Below are 14533 nucleotides of genomic sequence, written 5' to 3' on the forward strand. Positions count from 1 at the left end.
CACACAGCCCTCACAGCCCACACAGCCCTCACAGCCCACACAGCCCTCACAGAACCACACAGCCCTCACAGAACCACACAGCTGTCACAGCCCACACAGCTGTCACAGCCCACACAGCTGTCACAGCCCACACAGCTGTCACAGCCCACACAGCTGTCACAGCCCACACAGCTGTCACAGCCCACACAGCTGTCACAACCCACACAGCTGTCACAACCCACACAGCTGTCACAGCTCACACAGCTGTCACAGTTCACACAGCTGTCACAGCTCACACAGCTGTCACAGCCCACACAGCTGTCACAGCCCACACAGCTGTCACAGCCCACACAGCTGTCACAGCCCACAGCTGTCACAGCCCACACAGCTGTCACAGCCCACACAGCTGTCACAGCCCACACAGCTGTCACAGCCCACACAGCTGTCACAGCCCACACAGCTGTCACAGCTGTCACAGCCCACACAGCTGTCACAGCCCACACAGCTGTCACAGCCCACACAGCTGTCACAGCCCACACAGCTGTCACAGCCCACACAGCTGTCACAGCCCACACAGCTGTCACAGCCCACACAGCTGTCACAGCCCACACAGCTGTCACAGCCCACACAGCTGTCACAGCCCACACAGCTGTCACAGCCCACACAGCTGTCACAGCTCACACAGCTGTCACAGTTCACACAGCTGTCACATCCCACACAGCTGTCACATCCCACACAGACGTCACATCCCACACAGACGTCACATCCCACACAGACGTCACATCCCACACAGACGTCACATCCCACACAGACGTCACATCCCACACAGACGTCACATCCCACACAGACGTCACATCTCACACAGACGTCACATCTCACAGCCCACACAGCTGTCACAGCCCACACAGCTGTCACAGCCCACACAGCTGTCACAGCCCACACAGCTGTCACAGCCCACACAGCTGTCACAGCCCACACAGCTGTCACAGCCCACACAGCTGTCACAGCCCACACAGCTGTCACAGCCCACACAGCTGTCACAGCCCACACAGCTGTCACAGCCCACACAGCTGTCACAGCCCACACAGCTGTCACAGCCCACACAGCTGTCACAGCCCACACAGCTGTCACAGCCCACACAGCTGTCACAGCCCACACAGCTGTCACAGCTCACACAGCTGTCACAGCTCACACAGCTGTCACAGCTCACACAGCTGTCACAGCCCACACAGCTGTCACAGCCCACACAGCTGTCACAGTTCACACAGCTGTCACAGTTCACACAGCTGTCACAGTTCACACAGCTGTCACAGTTCACACAGCTGTCACAGTTCACACAGCCGTCACATCCCACACAGCTCTCACATCTCACAGCCCATACAGCTCTCACAGCTCACAGCCCATACAGCTCTCACAGCCCACACAGCTCTCACAGCCCACACAGCTCTCACAGCCCACACAGCTCTCACAGCCCACACAGCTGTAAAAGCCCACACAGCTGTAAAAGCCCACACAGCTGTCACAGCCCACACAGCTCTCACAGCCCACACAGCTGTAAAAGCCCACACAGCTGTCACAGCCCACACAGCTGTCACAGCCCACACAGCTGTCACAGCCCACACAGCTGCCACAGCCCACACAGCTGTCACAGCCCACACAGCTGTCACAGCCGTCACAGCCCACACAGCTCTCACAGCCCACACAGCTCACAGCCCACACAGCTCTCACAGCCCTCACAGCCCACACAGCCCTCACAGCCCACACAGCTCACACAGCCCACACAGCCCACACAGCCCACACAGCCCACACAGCCCACACAGCCCACACAGCTGTCACAGCCCACACAGCTGTCACAGCCCACACAGCTCTCACAGTTCACACAGCTCTCACAGTTCACACAGCTCTCACAGTTCACACAGCTCTCACAGCCCACACAGCTCTCACAGCCCACACAGCTCACAGCCCACACAGCTCTCACAGCCCACACAGCTCTCACAGCCCACACAGCTCTCACAGCCCACACAGCTCTCACAGCCCACACAGCTCTCACAGCCCACACAGCCCACACAGCTCTCACAGCCCACACAGCTCTCACAGCCCACACAGCTCTCGCAGCCCACACAGCTCACAGCCTATACAGCTCTCACAGCCCTCACAGCAAAGAAACACTGGCAAAGACAATAACGGCAGCAAAGAAACTTTGGCGTCGATTGAGGTATCTGCCTGTAATTTTCCTTAAATTTGCTTCACTGCGCTCCTTCCCTGAAAGTTTCGGGGGGATTCGTCAAGCGGTGGCCGAGAAAAAAGGGGGGTCCCAAAACGTGTTTTCTGGTGCGCGTACCCTCGCGACTGAGAGAAAAAAAAATTTACAAGACAAGAATATGAAATGCTTTGAGAGATCCGTAAAGGATTTTACTAATGGCATAAATTGAGATAGAATATACAAAAAAGAGAGGCATATTTACAAGCTCCTTGCGCAATGTTTGACATGGGTGCAAACAGAAAATGCATGCTGAGTAAAGAAATTGGCACACAGACAAGAATATGAAATGCTGCGAGAGATGCGTAAAGGATTTTACTCATGGCATGAATTGAGATAGAATATACAAAAAAAGAGAGGCATATCTACAAGCCCTTTGCGCAATGTTTAACATTATTGCTGGTATAGAGCTAGTGTAATGGTTTCATTGGCATATTTACAAGCCCCTTGTACAATTTGTAACATTAATGCTGGTATAGAGATAGTGTAATGCCAATTTTATTACTCTGTATGCATTTTCTGCTTGCATCCATGTTAAACATTGCGCAAGGGGCTTCTAAATATGCCCCTCTTTTTGTATATTCTATCTCAATTGATGCCATTAGTATAATCCTTTATGAATCTCTCACGGCATTTCATATTGTTTTCTATCTGCTATTCCTATCCCTCTGTATACATTTACTGCTTGCATCCATGTTAAAGGTAGCGCAAAGCGCTTGTAAAAAAGGAGCATATTTACAAGCCCAATGAAACCATTAGCACTATCTCTATACCAGCATTGAATTCAAGCATGAGAAACACTTTAAAAAGAAGTCTACCATATAAGGTAAAAGATACAAACTGTAAGCACACACAGCTAACATTAAGGAAAAAGATGAAAATATAATTCCTTAATTCACATACACACTCAGTGTGATGCTTGTCAAAAATCTTAAAGCCAGTCATGTCAGCAAAAAACATTTAGCATGGTAAATCGTTTTAGGCACAGAGAGTGAGATGACACATACACACAAACAGACAGATGGTGAAGGCAGAGATTGAGATGACACACACATACAAACAGAGAGTTGGTGGAAGGAGAGAGTGAGATGAGGCATGCAAAGATGGAGATAGTGCAGGCAAAGAGTGATATGTGACACGCAAAGAATGATATGAGACACACAAAGAGAGATGTGAACTAGTGTTTATAATGTTTAGTTAATGCATTTGCTATGTGTTATGTTAGTAGTGGTCTATAATATGTCACATTTTTCTTTTCAACAGATTGTAAATATCTACAGAGTCATAATAGATTATGCCTACGAAAGACCGCCAAAAGAGATTTTATAAGAAAGTTTTATCAACCAAGAGGACTCAATTAGAAGATTCATGCAAAGGGCTATCTTCAGAGAAAAGAAAAAATGCTCCTGGTAATGCACCTGTGCTTCCTGTTGCTTCAGAAGAAGTGCTGGGAGTAGAGCCCTGCTCCTCTGATGATCTTTTTATTACAGCTTTACTCTAATTGTTTGGGTGTATATTCCGGACATGGCATTCCATGCTATAAGTTCCAAAGCTGTACTGTTTCTGTGGATTCCCTCTTGAAAGTACTGTGTGACAGATTTTACATGTGACAAAAGGCGCATTTACCTTTTTCTCTCTTTCTGGGTTTTTTAAAAATGTCCGTACTATGGACTCTCTCTGTGTTCTAGGGGTTTTAGGAACAAACTCTTCTGGAGATGAACTAGAAGAATCCTCAAGTTCCTTGTGTTCAGAATGCTCTTGTCCAAAGGCTATTAGTTTCTGGCAACGAATGCATTGCATCATCAAATTGTTAAGTTCAGGTTGGATACCTGCAACCATTGATGCTTGCATTGGTGGTGCTGTTGCTTCAGAAGAAGTGCTGGGAGCAGAGCCCTGCTCCTCTGATCTTTTCATTACAGCTTTACTCCAATTGTTTGGTTGTATATTTCGGACATGGTGTTCCATGTTATAAGTTCCAAAGCTGTACTTCTTGTGTGGATCCCCTCTTGAAAGTACTGTGTCACAGATTTTACATGTGACAAAAGGCACATTTACCTTTTTCTATTTTTCTGGGTATTTAAAAAATTTCCGTACTATGGACTCTCTCTCTGTTCTAGGGGTTTCTCAGGTTCCTGCTGTTCAGCCATTTCAGTAGATTTTTCAAGAGCAAAGTGCTGATGAAAAAAGGTGTTGCTTCCTCGAAAGCCAAAGAAGAATGATGAAGATGGGAGGGGTCTTTCAAGAATTAGAGTAGGAAGTATTATAAACCAATAAAATCTTTTGTTATAAGGTCACATGGTTGGACGTAAGCTTACGGAGCGTTTACGGAGTGCTCACGTAAGCTTATGTTGCGGTTACGTTTTATTTACGGAGCGCTTACGTCGTCTTATGATGTGCTTACGTGGTACCCACCCTTGTGACATTTATAATTGTTTAAATAAAGTTATATATGTTGTTTAAAAGTTTAAAATAAACATGTTCTTTATTATCTCAGTTAATATGTTCCTTTATATTGTATAATGAATATGTAGATATAATGATTTAGCAACCTTGTGATATTTATAATTGTTTATATAAAGTTATATATGTTGTTTAAAAGTTTAAAATAAACATGTTCTTTATTTTCCCAGGTAATGTGTTCCTTTATATTGTTCAATGAATACGTAGATATAACGATTTAAAGTTTATAAAACTTTCAGAGGTAAATAATGAATTCCTGTGTACATGCATATCTGTGCATGTACATTTGTGCCATGTGGCACACATACATGTCGTAAGACCATGTATGTGTGTGACATAGCACACAAGTCAGAATCAGGGGGTGCAACAGGCTGTCAAAGTGACAACCTGTCCCCCTTGTCAATTCGGTAATTTTACCGATTCGGTATTTACTGATTCGGTAATTGCCATTGATTCCTATTGGCCTCAAGATTTATAGGAATCAATGGCAATTACCAAATCGGTAAATACCGATTCGGTAAAATGACTGAATTATACAGTTTCGGTAATTTCAAAAGAGAAATTACCTACATCCAAATTACCTACTCTTAAATATTGAAGTGGTATGATTTGGTATTTATGAGTAGGTAAATCGAGATTATGTACATCTGGCCTATTGAGTTGTAACATATTTATATACATATGTTACATTTCAGTGCTTTGGAAGTACTACAGTATACTATAGGTAAACACCCTATAGATTTATGCTGTACCACATCCTTATAGTTTTGCACTTTTACATTTACTATAACAAACTTATACATACAAACATAGAAATATAGTTTTTTTTTTACCAGTAGAGGTAGTTCTAAAAATAACTTTATTTTTTTATTTTTTTGGGTTGCTAGAAAAACGATGTACAAAATGGACTTTATAACCAAAACAATGAACAAACCATGAAAAATAAAGAAAAAAATTATTTGGTGCACTTGTGGCTCCTGTTTTTCTGCAAAATAACTTCTACGGACTGTTGTCCGAAGGAAACCAATTTATTGCACTGTATGCACTGCATCATTAGATTTTTCAATTCCGGCTGGATATTGGCAATCGTGGAAGCTGGCATTGGTGGTGCTGTTGAAGTTCTAGGAGCAGAGCCCTGCTCTTCAGATCTACGCACCACAGCTCTAGCCCAATTGTTGGGGTGCATATTCTTAACATGGCGTTCCATGCTATAGGTTCCAAAAGAGTATTTTTTATTTCGATTGCCTCTTGACAATACTGTGTCACAGATGTTGCATGTGACATGCGGTGCATTGACTTTCTTCAAACCTTCTGGGAATGAAAAAAACTTCCAGACTATGGACTCTTTTTTAGATGGATGGGGGTCCTCTTCCACATATTCTTCTGAAGAAGAATGTTCTGATTCCTCTCGTTCAGCCATTTCCAAACAAGCCAGGAGCTATTGAAAGTAGATGTTGCTTCTCTGAAAGCCAAAGAAGAATGATGAACATGGGGGGGGGTCTGTCTACAATTGGAGTAGGAAGTATTATAAACCAATAAAATGTCTTGTTTTTAGGTCACATGGTTGAACGTAATCTTACGGAGCGTTTACGTAAGCTTACGGTGCGTTTACGTATTATTTACGGAGCGGTTACGTCATCTTACGATGCGCTTACGTAATACGCACCCTCGCGAGATTTATAATTGCTTTCATAAAGTTATATATGGTCTTTAAAAGTTTAAATTAACATGTTCTTTATTATCCCAGATAATGTGTACCTTTACATTGTGCTATGAATACGTAGATATAACGATTTAAAGTTTATAAAACATTCGGGGGGTAAGAGCTCGGAGCTCTTACGTTGCGTGCACGTGCGACGCACCCTCGCGAGATTTGTTACTACTTTAAAAAGTAATATACTGTTGTTAAAAGTTTGAAAAAACAATTTTCTACATTAAAGCAAATATTGTCTACCTTTAAAATCAACGTTAAAAACGTAGATATTATGTTTTAGAATTTTTTTTAAATTTGTCGGGGTAAGAGCTCAGAGCGTTTACGGTGTGCTTTCAGAGCGCTCACAGTGCGCGGACCCTGTAATCATATAAAAAAAAATATATATATATATATTAACTGAAAAAACTAGGTTTGAAGCCTTACATAGTTAGGTATTAGCAATTAAAAAACCTTGCAAATTCACTGAAAAAAACATAGGTTTCAGGACATATATAGTTAGGTATTAGCATTTAAAAAACCTTGGAAATTCACTGAAAAAACCATAGGTTTCAGGTCATATATAGTTAGGAATTAGCATTTAAAAAACCGTGCAAATTCACTGAAAAAACCATAGGTTTCAGGTCATATATAGTTAGGTATTAGCATTTAAAAAACCATTGAAATTGCTCCTATATAGTTAGTTGGACTAACTATATTTCGCGCACCCGCAATCCACTGCTGATGATGTCACATATTACATCATTCATGACATGGTCAGTGACATCACTGATGATATCACTGATGACATCTCAATTGACATCACTGATGACATCATTCATGTGATAATACGATGCACCTCCTCACACTCTAATCTAACCTTTGATACACCAAGTCTTAAATACAAACTACCATTCTTGAAACCATTGACACACCAATACCAGTTACTACATACGCGCTCATTGATCCCTAGGTTTACACACACATCCACTCATTCACCCATAAAATCACTCATACAATCACTCATACATACAGTCACTCATCAATACAATACTATCATATGCACTTATACACCTATAGAGACACTCACACATTTTCACTCATCCATGGAGTTTGTCACACACCTAGTCAGTCATGCAAAGAATCAATCACACTCCCATTTCCTCATCTATACAGTTATACACACAACACCTTACTTATTCAAACATATACTAACGAACAAGTTACTTACCTTCGGTAACGCTTTTTCTGGTAGATACAATATCTGCCTGTGTATTCCTCACTTTGTGAATATCCCCTTGCGTCAGCAACATTCGGAAATTCTTTTCGTAGCTTCGCGCCAACGTGGAATCGGACGTCATAGAGGCACGGCATCGCTCGCGACTCCGCTGACGTCACCGACGCCTATAATAGGCCCACGCCGGCGTGATGACATCAGTTCCGCCCTTTTTTCCGTGCCTTCGAGACACATGGACGGACCAATGACAGTAGACATATACACAGTATACGCAGTACAAATATCAAGGTAACACACAGTGTGAAGCAAATGCAATAAAACATTTGAGATAAACAACTCCTTGACAATAAAATAAATACATAATAGAAACTCCGGCATAGAAGAGTGGACAACGGGGAGGCGGGTGGGTCAGTGAAGAATCCACAGGCAGATATTGTATCTACCAGAAAAAGCGTTACCGAAGGTAATTAACTTGTTCTTCTGATAGATACATCTGCCGTGTGGATTCCTCACCTTGTGAATAGAGTCCCACAGCAGTCCCCCCTCCCGGGTGTCCACTCTTCTAGACTAGGAAATCCTGGAGAACAAAGCGCGCAAAGTGACCGTCCCTCCTCACTTCGGAATCCAAGCAGTAATGCTTCGCGAAAGTGTGGAGGGAAGATCAAGTTGCCGCTCTACAAATATTCTCTACAGAAACACCTCTAGCCAATGCAGAGGTTGAAGACTTAGCTCTTGTAGAATGAGCCCTTATACCCTCTGGTGGTTCCTTACCGGCCAAAGAGTAGCAGATCTTTATACAAAGGACGATCCATCTCGACAAGGTTCTTTTATGGACCGCTCTTCCTTCCTTTCTTGCAGCCAGCAAACCCAATGAAGAGCTGGTCATCCAAACGAAAGTCTTTAGATCTGTCCAAGTAAAAAGACACGGCCCTTTTAGGGTCCAGACGGTGCAACCTCTCCTAATCCTTAGAAGGGTGTGGGGGAGGATAAAAGGTAGGGAGGGTAATGGATTGAGCAAGGTGGAAAGGAGTAACCACCATTGGAAGAAAAGCAACCCTGGTCCTAAGAACCATTCGATCAGCATGAATGGTCAAGAAAGGGGGCTTGGAACTAAGAGTTTGAAGCTCACTTACCCTCCTTGCCGAGGTTATTGCAACGAGGAAGACTATCTTAAGAGTCAAAAGCCTCAAAGGACATTTGTGAAGAGGCTCAAAAGGAGCACCCATCAAAAAAGTCAAGACAAGATTTAAGTCCCACTGAGGCACAATAAAAGGAGTAGGAGGGAACTTATTTGTGAGGCCCTTCAAAAACCTTAAAACTACAGGAGACTTAAAAAGATGGCTGAGGAAAAACAGAGAAATGCCGACAGCGCTGAAAGATAGCCCTTAACTGTGGCAACAGCAAGCCCTTGCTGCGCCAGAGAGAGGGCGAATTGGAGAACTTCAGACAAATGGGCTCTCAAAGGGTCAATAGACTTTTCCCCACACCACGTGACAAATTTTGACCATCTATAAGAATAGATGGACTTAGTGGAGTCACGCCTGGCAGACAAGATGACATCCACAACGTCAGGCGGGAGGGAAAATGAATTCAGGTTGCCCCGTTCAATCTCCAGGCATGAAGGTGTAATGTCTGGAGGTGGGGGTGTAGAACCTGCCCCTCCATCTGAGAGAGGAGATCTGCCCTGAGAGGGAGACGGAGCGGCGGGTGAGAGGAGAAGATCTGTATACCACACCCTTCTTGGCTAGTCCGGGGCGACCAATATGACTTGGGCCCGGTCTTGGCGAATCTTCCTCAGAACCCGAGGAATCAAAGGTATGGGAGGAAACGCGTAAAGGAGTTGATTTCCCCAACTCAACTGAAACGCGTCCCCCAAGGCTCCTAGCATCGGATACTGGAGACTGCAGGATGACAGGCAGTGAGCATTCTGGCGAGTGGCGAACAGGTCCACCCGAGAAGTCACCCACATCTGAAAGATGTTGTGAACCACCTCCGGGTGAAGCCTCCACTCGTGGTCGGCAGAGAACTGCCGACTGAGACTGTCTGCACGAACGTTCAGAACTCCGGCCAGATGATTCGTCATCAGACAAATCGGATGGTCCTGAACCCAGGAGAGCCTCTCTGCAGAGACACTGCGACCCCACTCCTCCCTGTTTGTTAATGTACCACATCGCGGTCGTGTTGTCCGTCAGGACCTGGACCGAACGACCGCGAAGGGAGGGGAGGAAGGCCTTGAGCGCCAAACGTATCGCCCGCAATTCTAGAAGGTTGATATGAAGCAACCGTTCCTCTGGAGACCAAAGACCCTTGACCTCCAGATCCTCCAGATGAGCAAGTCGATCGACACCATCCAGTCTTCTTCCTGGAGTGCCTGAAGAACCTGAGCAAGGGTGAGCATCTTGAATTTCTCTTGTTTCAGATACAAATTCAAGATCCTGAGATCCAGGATTGGACGAAGCCTGCCGTCCTTTTTGGGAATCAGGAAATACCAGGAGTAGCATCCCTGACCCCTTCCCTGCTCTGGTACAACCTCTATTGCACCCTTTCTTAATAGAGTTTGAACTTCCTCCTGTAGGAGTAACAGATGTTCCTCTGAGCAATATCCCTGGCAAGGAGGGTAATTGGGAGGGAATTCCCGAAAGGGAAGGGCATACCCATTTTCTACGAGATTGAGAACCCAAAGATCTGATGTAACCGATTCCCAATCCTGTAGAAAGTGGGTAAGCCGACCCCCCACCGGACCCACATGATCCGGAATGGCGGATCTAGGGCAGCTTTTCTGTGGCTGGGGGGTTAGAGGAGGTGGAGGAGGAAGAGGTTTGACGTCCTCGAAGACAACCCCTTTGCTTTCCCCTGTATGACCTGTACAAGGTGTTCTGCTGCTGTTGTTGCTGCTGCTGACCTTGTCTAAAGTTCCGAAAATAAGAGCGTCCAAACCCTCTGAACTTTTTGGTTGAAGCACCTCTAATCTGAAGACCCAAAGATCTAGCAGTAGCTCTGCTATCTTTAAACCTTTTGAGGGCTGTATCTGCCTTCTTGCCAAATAGTCCTTCTCCGTCAAAAGGCAGATCCAAAAGCGCTGCCTGAACATCAGCAGAAAAATCCGAGGACTTTAGCCAAGCTGATCTCCGTGTAGCAACAGCAGTTCCCATAATTCGAGCCACAGAATCAGCTGTGTCAAGACCGCTCTGAATTACCTGGCGTGCCACTGCTTGGGTGTCAGACAATACCTCCTCAAAATCACTCCTGTTCTCCTCAGGGATCTTAGGAGCCAAAGCACGCTTTGAATCCATAAGTGCGTGCACATACCTCCCCATGAGACAAGTGGCATTTGTAGATTTCAAGGCCATACTAGCAGATGAGAAAGTTTTCTTGGCCACCTGATCTTGTTTTTTAGCCTCCTTGTCCCCAGGAACTTGGGGAAAAGCACTTATAGATTTCTTAGAGCATGCAGCCTGAATCACTAGGCTCTCCGGAGAAGGGTGAGATGTTAAAAAAGCAGGGTCTTCTGGAGCTACCCTATATCTCCTAGCCACACTCTTGGAAACAGCAGGAGCAGAGAGCGGCTTCTTCCAAACCTCCATAATGGGCTCAGTTAATGCTTCATTAAACGGAAGTAAAGGCTCCACAGCCGAACTTGGAGAGTGAAGAACTTCAGTCAGAAGGTTCGACTTAAATTCAACTGTTGGTAAAGTTAAATTTAAAAGACCAGCAGCCTTCTTCATTACCACAGTATATCGTGGGACATCTTTTGAAGGTGCATCATGTCCAGAAGGTAATTCCCACTCGGGGAAAAAATCAAGGCCACTGGCATCAGCCGGCTCTTCAAAACAGTCTTCTCCCAGCTCACCTTCTTCTAAATCAGGGTGAGAGTCGGCATAACTTCGTTCCTCCAAGAGGCGCTGAGCTTCTCTCTGGATCTCTCCTTAACACGCTTCGGTACCGGATCCATCAACGACTCCGATGGAGTCGGAACCGACGTCGGTACCAACTTCGATGGCCGAGGTGTATGCTCCTGATGTCTACTCGGAGCAGGCGACGTCGGCATTGGAGTCGTCGACTTCGGACGAGTCGGTGACGACCTCAGTGGAGCCGGAAACTGCCACGGCGTCGATGGGGCTGGCATAAACGGCATGAATGGAGCCGGGCATATGAATGAGGAACCCCAAAATTAAATGCCAGAGGACCCATGGGACCCGAAGGTGCACCAGAGGGGTACCACGCCCTTGAGAAAACACCATACATAGCGTTTAAGAACGCTGAAGGGTCTTGGCGTGGTGCTGGAAAAGGAGGTTGAACACCTTCAGGCTGACCTCGAGGTGGGATCGAATCCGGCTCAACAAAATGCGCATATTCTTTAACTTCCACAGGAACCACCTCTTCCACTTCTCGAGTCGGAGAAGGCGCCGGAGATGGATTGGACTCCGGAGCCGGAGAGGGATCCTGCGACCTCGAAGGCGTAGCCTCACCTTCCTGATCCGGAGACTCATGTGGAGGAACCACCTTCGAACGAACCTTCTTGGGCGACATCGACCTCGAGTCCGACTTCTCACCCGAGTGACGACGAGACTCATGTCTCCTCTTCCTATGCTTCTTCCTTGATCTAGAAGCATGATCCGAAGAAGACTTCGAGGTACAACCTTCACGAGATCTGGAGCTCGACTTCGATCTCGACTTATTTTTCTTCGAGTGAGATTTAGATGTTTTCTTACTCTTGTCGGCTTTAAGTTTTGCCACAAGCAGCTTGGTTTCTCTCTCCCGCAGGGCCTTCGGATTCATCTTGCGACATGATGAACATCCATCCACGTCGTGATCCGAGCTTAAGCACCAAATACAGTCCTCGTGTGGATCCGTGATGGACATCATCTTTCCACACTCCCTGCAGGGCTTGAAACCGGTTTTCTTCGACATCTTATCGAAATAAAGAAGCAGAAAATACAGAGTAATGAAACAAAGTCACAGTATTGTAACTGGGATTCCCGAAACCGTTAGCGTCGACGACGCGGAAAAAAGGGAACTGATGTCATCACGCCGGCGTGGGCCTATTATAGGCATCCGTGACGTCAGCGGAGTCGCGAGCGATGCCGTGCCTCTATGACGTCCGATTCCACGTCGGCGCGAAGCTACGAAAAGAATTTCCGAATGTTGCTCACGCAAGGGGATATTCACAAGGTGAGGAATCCACACGGCAGATGTATCTATCAGAAACATACTTACTCTCTTAAACAATCACTGATACAAGTACACATTGATCCATACAGCCACTTGCATAATCACTGGCTCTCATGTATAGTCATTTATATATACCAACTCTCACATGCAGTGTTTTACATATGCACTTACTTGGACATGTAGCACTGAGATATACATTCACTCACCAACACACCAATGCACACAGTAAACCGCCCATACAGCTGTTTCCATATGCACTCTTGAACTCATACACCTAGTGAATTAACTGCTCACACATCTATGCAGTCACACACCTCCCAGTCACCCACACACACACTCAGTCTCACATACAAATTTTTGTGCAACCAATCAATGACCCATATAGCCACTCATATAGCTACTGATCAACACATACAGCATCTTACACAACAGACATACTGATGCACACATTCAGACAGTTTAGTCACTAACCCATGCATTCAGTAAGACACATTTAATCACTCACTCATACAGTCAGTCACACGCCTACTAAATCCTTCATCCACTTATACATCTACTCATTCTTCAATATGTAAAACATATTTAAACTTTACAGAAACACACAGTCACTGGATGATGTCATCAGTGATGTCATCAGTGATGTCACTGACCAGGTCATGAATGATGTAATATGTGACATCATCAGCAGTGGATTGCGGGTGCGCGAAATATAGTTAGTCCAACTAACTATATAGGAGCAATTTCAATGTTTTTTTAAATGCTAACACCTAACTATATATGACCTGAAACCTATGGTTTTTTCAGTGAATTATATATATATATTCAAGCTTCCAAGCACCGATATCACGAGTCACTCAAGTAGCGGGTGCTGTTACCGTGGCGGTGACCCACGGAAATAATGACGGCTCCACTCCTTCAATTACACCCATCCGGGTTAGAAGAAACAGCACTCACGGGGTTATGGTTTCCAACTTGCCTTGGAAATCCACTGGCTGGTAAGGTTACGAGCGTGTCATGCCCCCTCCATTTGATGCACAAAACTTGCTCCATTTTACCGGGGGCCTCCAACACTGCAGGGCGGGCTCTCACAAAAAGGAATGGAGAATCCTCTTACTTCAACAAAAGAACGACCAGAGCCCACAGCTTCACCTCCTTTCATGCTGACACTTTATTGGTCTCATATGCGTGGCAGCACCAACAACTCTTTAATACCTCACGTTTCGGCGCCATGCGCCTTGTTCACAGGTGAGTCACATTTAGTGTCCAAGTGGTCTTGTGGTCCGTACTTAAAACCACTGTTCCCAGAATGCATCATTATTCAAATTTTGCAGCGAGGCTCGACATCGTATTCTCTTTTGCATTAGTAGCATTCAATTATTGTCAAAGTCACATTTTTGTTGCTGTAATACTTCACGATGTTTCAGGGAAATCATTTAAAAGCATAGTGCACTTTGCTGCCACGCAGTGAATACTTGCTTGAAACGAAGGTTTGAAGTCTGCCAGAAAGAGGACAACACCTCCTTCGGATCCCTTTCTCACTGCCATTACCAACTTGCCTTGGAAATCCACTGGCTGGTAAGGTTACGAGCGTGTCATGCCCCCTCCATTTGATGCACAAAACTTGCTCCATTTTACCGGGGGCCTCCAACACTGCAGGGCGGGCTCTCACAAAAAGGAATGGAGAATCCTCTTACTTCAACAAAAGAACGACCAGAGCCCACAGCTTCACCTCCTT

General features: G+C 45.3%; 1 protein-coding gene and 1 long non-coding RNA gene across 3 annotated transcripts in view; one reads left to right on the forward strand and one right to left on the reverse strand.

Moving 5' to 3' along the window:
* The window catches only part of LOC144754973 (uncharacterized), a 99863-nt gene extending 95970 nt beyond the window's left edge, over nt 1-3893 (forward strand). The window contains exon 3 of the long non-coding RNA XR_013594815.1: nt 3503-3893. This is a non-coding gene — a long non-coding RNA (uncharacterized LOC144754973). The remainder of the gene's footprint in view (nt 1-3502) is intronic.
* The window catches only part of GHITM (growth hormone inducible transmembrane protein), a 296117-nt gene that overhangs the window by 137208 nt on the left and 144376 nt on the right, over nt 1-14533 (reverse strand). The window lies entirely within an intron of this gene.

The sequence above is a fragment of the Lissotriton helveticus genome, chromosome 5_1 (genome assembly GCF_964261635.1).
Source record: "Lissotriton helveticus chromosome 5_1, aLisHel1.1, whole genome shotgun sequence".
In the NCBI taxonomy this organism is placed as follows: domain Eukaryota; kingdom Metazoa; phylum Chordata; class Amphibia; order Caudata; family Salamandridae; genus Lissotriton; species Lissotriton helveticus.